Raw genomic sequence first — 10,808 nt, forward strand, 5'->3', positions numbered from 1 at the left:
TTCAGATTTTACATGTAATATCTCATTTGAAAGGTATTGCAGGTAAGTACTTTAGGAACTTTGAATCATTTCATTAGCATGTATACTTTTCACATAAAACACAATAAGCTGTTTTAAAAGTGGACACAGTGCAATTTTCACAGTTCCTGGGGGGAGGTAAGTTTTTGTTAGTTTTCACATGTAAGTAAGTCACTTACAGGTTTCAGTTTTTGGTCCAAGGTAGCCCACCGTTGGGGGTTCAGAGCAACCCCAAAGTTACCACACCAGCAGCTCAGGGCCGGTCAGGTGCAGAGGTCAAAGAGGTGCCCAAAACGCATAGGCTGCAATGGAGAGAAGGGGGTGCCCCGGTTCCGGTCTGCCAGCAGGTAAGTACCCGCGTCTTCGGAGGGCAGACCAGGGGGGTTTTGTAGGGCACCGGGGGGGACACGAGTTCACACAAAAAGTACACCCTCAGCGGCACTGGGGCGGCCGGGTGCAGTGTAGAAACAAGCGTCGGGTTTGCAATGTAAATCAATGAGAGATCAAGGGATCTCTTCAGCGTCGCAGGCAGGCAAGGGGGGGGCTCCTCGGGGTAGCCACCACCTGGGCAAGGGAGAGGGCCTCCTGGGGGTCACTCCTGCACAGGAGTTCCGTTCCTTTAGGTGCTGGGGGCTGCGGGTGCAGGGTCTTTTCCAGCCGTCGGGAAAGGGGAGTTCAGGCAGTCGCGGTCAGGGGGAGCCTCGGGATTCCCTCTGCAGTCATCGCTGTGTGGGCTCAGGGGGGACAACTTTGGTTACTCACGGACTCGGAGTCGCCGGAGGGTCCTCCCTGAAGTGTTGGTTCTCCACCAGTCGAGTCGGGGTCGCCGGGTGCAGTGTTGCAAGTCTCACGCTTCTTGCGGGGAGTTGCAGGGGTCTTTAAATCTGCTACTTGAAACAAAGTTGCAGTTCTTTTGGAGCAGTGCCGCTGTCCTCGGGAGTTTCTTGGTCTCTTGGAAGTAGGGCAGTCCTCTGAGGATTCAGAGGTCGCTGGTCCTGGAGAAAGCGTTGCTGGAGCAGGGTTCTTTAGAAGGCAGGAGACAGGCCGGTAGGACTGGGGCCAAAGCAGTTGGTGTCTTCTTTCTTCTTCTGCAGGGGTTTTCAGCTCAGCAGTCTTCTTCTTCGGTAAGTTGCAGGAATCTAAATTCTTAGGTTCAGGGAAGCCCTTAAATACTAAATTTAAGGGAGTGTTTAGGTCTGGGGGGTTAGTAGCCAATGGCTACTAGCCCTGAGGGTGGGTACACCCTCTTTGTGCCTCCTCCCAAGGGGAGGGGGTCACATTCCTATCCCTATTGGGGGAATCCTCCTTCTACAAGATGGAGGATTTCTAAAAGTCAGAGTCACCTCAGCTCAGGACACCTTAGGGGCTGTCCTGACTGGCCAGTGACTCCTCCTTGTTATTCTCATTATTTCTCCTGGACTTGCTGCCAAAAGTGGGGGCTGTGTCCAGGGGGCGGGCATCTCCACTAGCTGGAGTGCCCTGGGGCATTGTAACACGAAGCTTGAGCCTTTGAAGCTCACTGCTAGGTGTTACAGTTCCTGCAGGGGGGAGGTGTGAAGCACCTCCACCCAGAGCAGGCTTTGTTTCTGTCCTCAGAGAGCACAAAGGCTCTCACCGCATGAGGTCAGACACTCGTCTCTCAGCAGCAGGCTGGCACAGACCAGTCAGTCCTGCACTGAACAATTGGGTAAAATACAGGGGGTATCTCTAAGATGCCCTCTGTGTGCATTTTTTAATAAATCCAACACTGGCATCAGTGTGGGTTTATTATTCTGAGAAGTTTGATACCAAACTTCCCAGTATTCAGTGTAGCCATTATGGAGCTGTGGAGTTCGTTTTTGACAGACTCCCAGACCATATACTCTTATGGCTACCCTGCACTTACAATGTCTAAGGTTTTGCTTAGACACTGTAGGGGCATAGTGCTCATGCACTGGTGCCCTCACCTATGGTATAGTGCACCCTGCCTTAGGGCTGTAAGGCCTACTAGAGGGGTGACTTATCTATACTGCATAGGCAGTGTGAGGTTGGCATGGCACCCTGAGGGGAGTGCCATGTCGACTTACTCGTTTTGTTCTCATCAGCACACACAAGCTGGCAAGCAGTGTGTCTGTGCTGAGTGAGGGGTCCCCAGGGTGGCATAAGATATGCTGCAGCCCTTAGAGACCTTCCCTGGCATCAGGGCCCTTGGTACCAGGGGTACCAGTTACAAGTTACCTGGATGCCAGGGTGTGCCAATTGTGGAATCAAAAGTACATTTTAGGTGAAAGAACACTGGTGCTGGACCTGGTTAGCAGAGTCCCAGCACACTTCTCAGTCAAGTCAGCATCAGTATCAGGCAAAAAGTGGGGGGGTAACTGCAACAGGGAGCCATTTCTTTACACAAGCCCCCCCCCAGCCCACAGGCCAGGAGACTCAGCCAAAGCTGGGAGAGTCTTCCTAGTCTGTCAGGCGAGGAAGAGTAGAGGAAATAGGCTGGTTTGTTGCAGGGCCTACTCTGCCTTACATCCTCCTGTCCAGGTCATTCCCTCTGGGGAACTGACCCACTTCCACAGTGATAGGACCTAATCTGAACTGCCTCTTGTCTGTGCTTTTAATGTCTTCACCCATTCCCTCTATTTTGGGGTTAGAGGTATCCACCTCTGCTAATCTTATCTTAGCCAGGGTCACCCCTAGCTTACCCAAAGAGGTTACCCAGAGCTGGAGTAACCCCACCATGACCAACAGGGTCAGGGGGCCTAACTTGCTATTTGGCATGGGGTCTGACCACCATGCCAAGTATAGGGCAGCCATAAAGGCTAACACCCAGCAGAGGCCACTGACAGCTGTCAGTGCCCAGAACCACACCTTTAGCTCTTCACCTACAAGGGAAGGGGCTAAGTTACAGGCTTCTTTGGGTTCAGGGTGCCTGTCTGCTGTATTAGAGTGGGGGGTTACCACATCTTGTAGTAAACACCCTTCTTCCACTCTTTCTTCTGCTAGCTGAGGAGCCACCCACTCAGACTTAACAGTTGCCTGACTAGCCAGGACTTCTTGTGGGTCAGGTTGGACTTTATCAGAGCCACTTTTGGAGTTCTCCCCTACTGGAGCAGAATCTCCTTGGCTTGCTGGAACCTTGGCTACAGGTTGTCCACCTTTCCTACTCTGTTTCCTTTTCTTTTTCTTCTGGGGCCTACTTGCATTTACTGCAGAGGCAGGAACTCCAGAATCCTTGGGAGAGGACTGGCACTGGACCAGTTCCTCTCTTGGGCTCTGACTAACCTCTGGGTAGTCATTTCCAAGGAGACAGTCAAGAGGGAGGTCTGTACTGACTACCACCCTTCTCCAGCTAAAAGTCCCACCCAGTTCTATGGGCACAAAAGCCACAGGCCTATCAGTAACCCTGTCTGGGCTAACTCTTACTCTGGCCATCTCACCTGGGATGTACTGGTTTGAGAACACCAGCCTGTCATGCACAATAGTGTGACTGGCACAAGTGTCTCTCAGGGCAGTGGCTGGGATTCCATTCACCAGTAGGTGGTGGAAGTGTCTACTTCCCTCTGGAATCTCCAACTCACCTGTTGGGCCCTTTTTCCAGTTGAAGGCTATGAAGACCTCCTCATCTGAGGAGTCATCCCCAATGGCTACACTGGTCACCCCTGGGATTTTGCTAGGGGGTTTGTTTTTGGGACAAGAAGTGTCCTTGGTGTGGTGCCCTGTCTGTTTACAGTTATGGCACCATGCCTTAGTGGCATCCCAGTTCTTACCCTGGTACCCACCTTTGTTTTGGGTTGTGTCTAAGGGCCCACCCACCTGGTCTGGTTTTTGGGGGCCTACAGAGGACTCTTTTTCTTTGTTTCTAGTGTCACCCACTTTCTCCTGAGGAGGTTTTGTAACCCCTTTCTTTTGGTCACCCCCAGTGGAAGTTTTGGTTACCCTAGTCTTGACCCAGTGGTCTGCCTTCTTTCTCAATTCTTGGGGAGAAATTGGACCTAGGTCTACCAGATACTGATGCAACTTTTCATTGAAGCGGTTACTTAAAATGTGTTCTTTCATAAACACATTATAAAGCCCAACATAGTCATGCACTTCATTTCCAGTTACCCAACCATCCAGTGTTTTCACTGAGTAGTCTACAAAATCAACCCAGGTCTGGCTCGAGGATTTTTGAGCCCCCCTGAATCTAATTCTATACTCCTCAGTGGAGAATCCAAAGCCCTCAATCAGGGTACCCTTCATGAGGTCATAAGATTCTGCATCTTTTCCAGAGAGTGTGAGGAGTCTATCCCTACACTTTCCAGTGAACATTTCCCAAAGGAGAGCACCCCAGTGAGATTTGCTTACTTTTCTGGTTACACAAGCCCTCTCAAAAGCTGTGAACCATTTGGTGATGTCATCACCATCTTCATATTTAGTTACAATCCCTTTAGGGATTTTCAACATGTCAGGAGAATCTCTGACCCTATTTATGTTGCTGCCACCATTGATGGGTCCTAGGCCCATCTCTTGTCTTTCCCTTTCTATGGCTAGGATCTGTCTTTCCAAAGCCAATCTTTTAGCCATCCTGGCTAACTGGATGTCCTCTTCACTGGAGTTATCCTCAGTGATTTCAGAGAGGTTGGTCCCTCCTGTGAGGGAACCAGCATCTCTGACTATGATTTGTGGAGTCAGGGCTTGAGAGGCCCTGTCCTCCCTAGATAGGACTGGTGGGGGGGAATCACCCTCCAAGACACTATACTCATCCTCTTTGTTGCCATCCTCAGAGGGGTTGGCTCTTTCAAACTCTGCCAACAGCTCCTGGAGCTGTAGTTTGGAAGGTCTGGAGCCCATTGCTATTTTCTTTAGTTTACAGAGTGACCTTAGCTCTCTCATCTGTAGATGGAGGTAAGGTGTGGTGTCGAGTTCCACCACATTCACATCTGTATTAGACATTATGCTTCTAAAAGTTGGAATCCTTTTTAAGAAATTAAAACTAGTTCTAGGATCTAATTCAAACTTTTACCAAACTTTTAAACTCTAAAAGGAAATGCTAACGGGGACTAACACAAGGCCCTAGCAGGACTTTAAAGAATTTAGAAAAATTTCAAATTGCAAAAACAATTTCTAATGACAATTTTTGGAATTTGTCGTGTGATCAGGTATTGGCTGAGTAGTCCAGCAAATGCAAAGTCTTGTACCCCACCGCTGATCCACCAATGTAGGAAGTTGGCTCTGTATGCACTATTTCAAAGTAAGGAATAGTATGCACAGAGTCCAAGGGTTCCCCTTAGAGGTAAGATAGTGGCAAAAAGAGATAATACTAATGCTCTATTTTGTGGTAGTGTGGTCGAGCAGTAGGCTTATCAAAGGAGTAGTGTTAAGCATTTGTTGTACATACACACAGGCAATAAATGAGGAACACACACTCAGAGACAAATCCAGCCAATAGGTTTTGTTATAGAAAAATATCTTTTCTTAGTTTATTTTAAGAACCACAGGTTCAGATTTTACATGTAATATCTCATTTGAAAGGTATTGCAGGTAAGTACTTTAGGAACTTTGAATCATTTCATTAGCATGTATACTTTTCACATAAAACACAATAAGCTGTTTTAAAAGTGGACACAGTGCAATTTTCACAGTTCCTGGGGGGAGGTAAGTTTTTGTTAGTTTTCACAGGTAAGTAAGTCACTTACAGGTTTCAGTTTTTGGTCCAAGGTAGCCCACCGTTGGGGGTTCAGAGCAACCCCAAAGTTACCACACCAGCAGCTCAGGGCCGGTCAGGTGCAGAGGTCAAAGAGGTGCCCAAAACGCATAGGCTGCAATGGAGAGAAGGGGGTGCCCCGGTTCCGGTCTGCCAGCAGGTAAGTATCCGCGTCTTCGGAGGGCAGACCAGGGGGTTTTTGTAGGGCACCGGGGGGGACACGAGTTCACACAAAAAGTACACCCTCAGCGGCACTGGGGCGGCCGGGTGCAGTGTAGAAACAAGCGTCGGGTTTGCAATGTAAATCAATGAGAGATCAAGGGATCTCTTCAGCGTCGCAGGCAGGCAAGGGGGGGGGCTCCTCGGGGTAGCCATCACCTGGGCAAGGGAGAGGGCCTCCTGGGGGTCACTCCTGCACAGGAGTTCCGTTCCTTTAAGTGCTGGAGGCTGCGGGTGCAGGGTCTTTTCCAGCCGTCGGGAAAGGGGAGTTCAGGCAGTCGCGGTCAGGGGGAGCCTCGGGATTCCCTCTGCAGGCGTCGCTGTGGGGGCTCAGGGGGGACAACTTTGGTTACTCACGGACTCGGAGTCGCCGGAGGGTCCTCCCTGAAGTGTTGGTTCTCCACCAGTCGAGTCGGGGTCGCCGGGTGCAGTGTTGCAAGTCTCACGCTTCTTGCGGGGAGTTGCAGGGGTCTTTAAATCTGCTACTTGAAACAAAGTTGCAGTTCTTTTGGAGCAGTGCCGCTGTCCTCGGGAGTTTCTTGGTCTCTTGGAAGTAGGGCAGTCCTCTGAGGATTCAGAGGTCGCTGGTCCTGGAGAAAGCGTTGCTGGAGCAGGGTTCTTTAGAAGGCAGGAGACAGGCCGGTAGGACTGGGGCCAAAGCAGTTGGTGTCTTCTTTCTTCTTCTGCAGGGGTTTTCAGCTCAGCAGTCTTCTTCTTCGGTAAGTTGCAGGAATCTAAATTCTTAGGTTCAGGGAAGCCCTTAAATACTAAATTTAAGGGCGTGTTTAGGTCTGGGGGGTTAGTAGCCAATGGCTACTAGCCCTGAGGGTGGGTACACCCTCTTTGTGCCTCCTCCCAAGGGGAGGGGGTCACATTCCTATCCCTATTGGGGGAATCCTCCTTCTACAAGATGGAGGATTTCTAAAAGTCAGAGTCACCTCAGCTCAGGACACCTTAGGGGCTGTCCTGACTGGCCAGTGACTCCTCCTTGTTATTCTCATTATTTCTCCTGGACTTGCCGCCAAAAGTGGGGGCTGTGTCCAGGGGGCGTGCATCTCCACTAGCTGGAGTGCCCTGGGGCATTGTAACACGAGGCTTAAGCCTTTGAAGCTCACTGCTAGGTGTTACAGTTCCTGCAGGGTGGAGGTGTGAAGCACCTCCACCCAGAGCAGGCTTTGTTTCTGTCCTCAGAGAGCAGAAAGGCTCTCACCGCATGAGGTCAGACACTCGTCTCTCAGCAGCAGGCTGGCACAGACCAGTCAGTCCTGCACTGAACAATTGGGTAAAATACAGGGGGTATCTCTAAGATGCCCTCTGTGTGCATTTTTTAATAAATCCAACACTGGCATCAGTGTGGGTTTATTATTCTGAGAAGTTTGATACCAAACTTCCCAGTATTCAGTGTAGCCATTATGGAGCTGTGGAGTTCGTTTTTGACAGACTCCCAGACCATATACTCTTATGGCTACCCTGCACTTACAATGTCTAAGGTTTTGCTTAGACACTGTAGGGGCATAGTGCTCATGCACTGGTGCCCTCACCTATGGTATAGTGCACCCTGCCTTAGGGGCTGTAAGGCCTACTAGAGGGGAGACTTATCTATACTGCATAGGCAGTGTGAGGTTGGCATGGCACCCTGAGGGGAGTGCCATGTCGACTTACTCGTTTTGTTCTCATCAGCACACACAAGCTGGCAAGCAGTGTGTCTGTGCTGAGTGAGGGATCCCCAGGGTGGCATAAGATATGCTGCAGCCCTTAGAGACCTTCCCTGGCATCAGGGCCCTTGGTACCAGGGGTACCAGTTACAAGGGACTTACCTGAATGCCAGGGTGTGCCAATTGTGGAATCAAAAGTACATTTTAGGTGAAAGAACACTGGTGCTGGACCTGGTTAGCAGAGTCCCAGCACACTTCTCAGTCAAGTCAGCATCAGTATCAGGCAAAAAGTGGGGGGGTAACTGCAACAGGGAGCCATTTCTTTACACTGTCTGAGTGTGTTTTGTTTACAATTGTCCGGTATTGTAGTGTATTTGTTGTTTGTGGGAGTCTGTTGTGGGTAGTGCTAGTTTGGGGATAGTTGGGCTCTTTTAGTTGTTAAGTTTACTTATTTTTTTGTACTTCTACTTTCCCCCTTTTCTCCTTTCTTCTTTTTTATCCCCTATTCCCGTTTTCAGTGCTGAAATGTTGGGTAGGCCACGTCTTGGCAGGATGGGTGAGGAGTAGCTGGGTGGGGTTAATACGGCTGGTGTGCCATTTCCTCCCACTCATGATCGAGGCAGGGGGCAGGGTGATACAGGGGTTTCACACTTAGGAAAGAAGAATCCGGTGGGGAAAGGTGCTGCATCACTTGTAGCGCGTGTATGGGAGCCAGAGGATTGACCACCAGCTGAAGCACCGCTGGGCTGACCTCATCACCAGGGAGCAAGATCTGCTGGACCACCTGGGAATAGTGATTGGTGGCACTGTTGGTGAGTACAAATCATGTAAATGTGCACATTTAAAAGCGCTGTAGTGACATCAGATGATTTGTACAATACCTGCCGGATAAGTTGCTGACTGTGTGGAATGCTGCGGAAACATACAGGGTCATTGATACACTATGTGAAGGACCACAATTGCTAGCTGTCAGGAAGCACGTGCTCTGCAAACTTACAGGATATTTTTGCTTAATGTAATTTGGTGCCGCCTTTGTGTCAGACAGCAACACAAAATAGGAGCCAATCATGTCTATATAGGTCACAGTTGCCAGTGAAGTATAGATGTACTAAAATATTGGCAAACTTTGTTGACACAATAGCTAGACTGACTTTAGAAACACTACATGATGCAGAAAATTAGTGCTGGCTTCACGTCAATTGATGATAGCAATGTGTCCCAGACATATGTCTCATGTGTGTCTGGTGAGTGTGTAAGGAAAGCGTTTTTGGAAGTTCTATGAATGTTAGGGATTATTGTGGTCCTTCATCTTTTTGGATACATGTCAGATCTGGAATTGAAAACATCGGGAAAAGGTGTAAGGTGCCCTCAGCTAACATCGTAGACTGGGATTTGGAGTTTGTTGTGCCACATTCCAATTAGGGATGGCAGTCCAAAGGTATGCACATGTGTTCATTTCTCTATGTTAGGTGCAAATCACCATTGCTGGGCCACATCAAATGAAGAAACTGTAACAACATGAGGGCTTACAAAAGTCCCTGGCCCTCTGTACATTGTACCTATGTGTCATAAATGTGTCATGGCCACATAGGCTGTTTGACTGGTAATGCACTCCTCAAGTAACCAGGCTTTGGATGTCTCTCTTGGATGCACATGATGAGACGATTACACACCATTATTATTTCTGCTCAATAATGAAGGAGCATGTTTGCCACCACATGATAGTTAGGGCCACTGCATGTGTGCAGATATGTGGGTAATTGTCACAGGAGACCCATGCTATGTATATGTTGGCCGTGATATATCAGATGCAGTATCATCAATTCTGAATGGCTTTCATTACTGATGTCAGCTTACACATTGTTTTTGTCTTTGAAATTGTTGGTCAGTGCACAGATTCTAAGCACATTTCTTCCTTCCATGCCTTACAGGTGGACCGGCACCCTACACTGTGGGAGAGGTGGCTACATTTGAGGACCCCGACCACTCCAGTAAGTGTTGATATGTCTGTTATGTGTTGTGTTTGCTGGTGATGTGTGATGGACTCCTGTGTGTTGAACACATAGAAAGGTGTGATGCGCTGGCCAATCATTTGTCTTGTTCCATGAGTGGGATTTCAGTTTCTCAAAATTTTTGAGTTGGCCAATGCTTATCCTATTGTATTATCTAGGGATTGCAGGTCATTCCTGTAGGCCCCGCAATGAAAACTGGGGTGAGTCATGTGGATAACACATGTATCAACAAGAGTCGCACTGGAACTCATCTCAGATTTAGTCTGCCTGTCAGACCCACATTCTCCCAGATTGGTACTGCAAATCGCTTTCCAACAGACTTCTGCTTCCCTATTCACCAAAGTACTAATTAAACTGTAGGTTGAACTTCCTAGCAGCATGTACTTCCACATGTAGTGCTACAAGTATGTGGAACTTGAGTGCAATGGCCTAGGTGTGCATGCAAATCATGATCATGGGTGTTCTTGCAACTCTGTGTCTGTTGTAAGTCATGCCTTACTGGAAGTATATGATGTGGACCAAGGTCTGCATTTCCTGACATGTGTGGCGCTAGGATTGGTCAAGGGTTTGCTGACTCCTAATTGTTGATAGACCTTACCTGTGGTGTGTGTGTAGAGCCAAACACGTGTTGAGCTTTCTATACACTCCTGGGTGTCCATGTAGTTTGGAATTGTTTGTTGTTTCTCCGCCTCCGTCAAACACAGGCATGGGTTTGTGAATAGGGGACCTAGAACTGATGCTACCAGTATGTTACACATACATGTGAATAAGTGAATGTTTGGTCGGAACCTAGTATACACACTCAGGTATGGCACATGAGTACTATACTAGCAAGTCCAATCACAACTTGCAGACCATGTGGCTTTAGATTTCCATCCCGTACACTGACATCTGTAGCCCAGGCATTGGCGGAGGATGTGCAGCATGATTGTTAGCTGACAACTGGCAGAACTCAGATGGCAAGGTAATGCCAGTTGTTACCCATCTTGTAGGTTTTGGATGTGCTATGTGTGATATGACCTTTGTAGGCTGGCCTGCCATATACTTCCTCAGGGACATTCAATGATCTGTATGGTGATATGAGCTGTTACAAGTACAGTAGATGTACTGTCTGATTTACTTCTTGTGCCATTTCACACAATGCAGTTCCTAATGTAAATTGTTTGCCTTTGTCTTCACAGCTGTGAACATGACACCCATCCAGGTCCGTGAGTTCCAGAGGCGGGCCATGAGATACCAACA

Source organism: Pleurodeles waltl, chromosome 10, assembly GCF_031143425.1.
Source record: "Pleurodeles waltl isolate 20211129_DDA chromosome 10, aPleWal1.hap1.20221129, whole genome shotgun sequence".
Classification (NCBI taxonomy): domain Eukaryota; kingdom Metazoa; phylum Chordata; class Amphibia; order Caudata; family Salamandridae; genus Pleurodeles; species Pleurodeles waltl.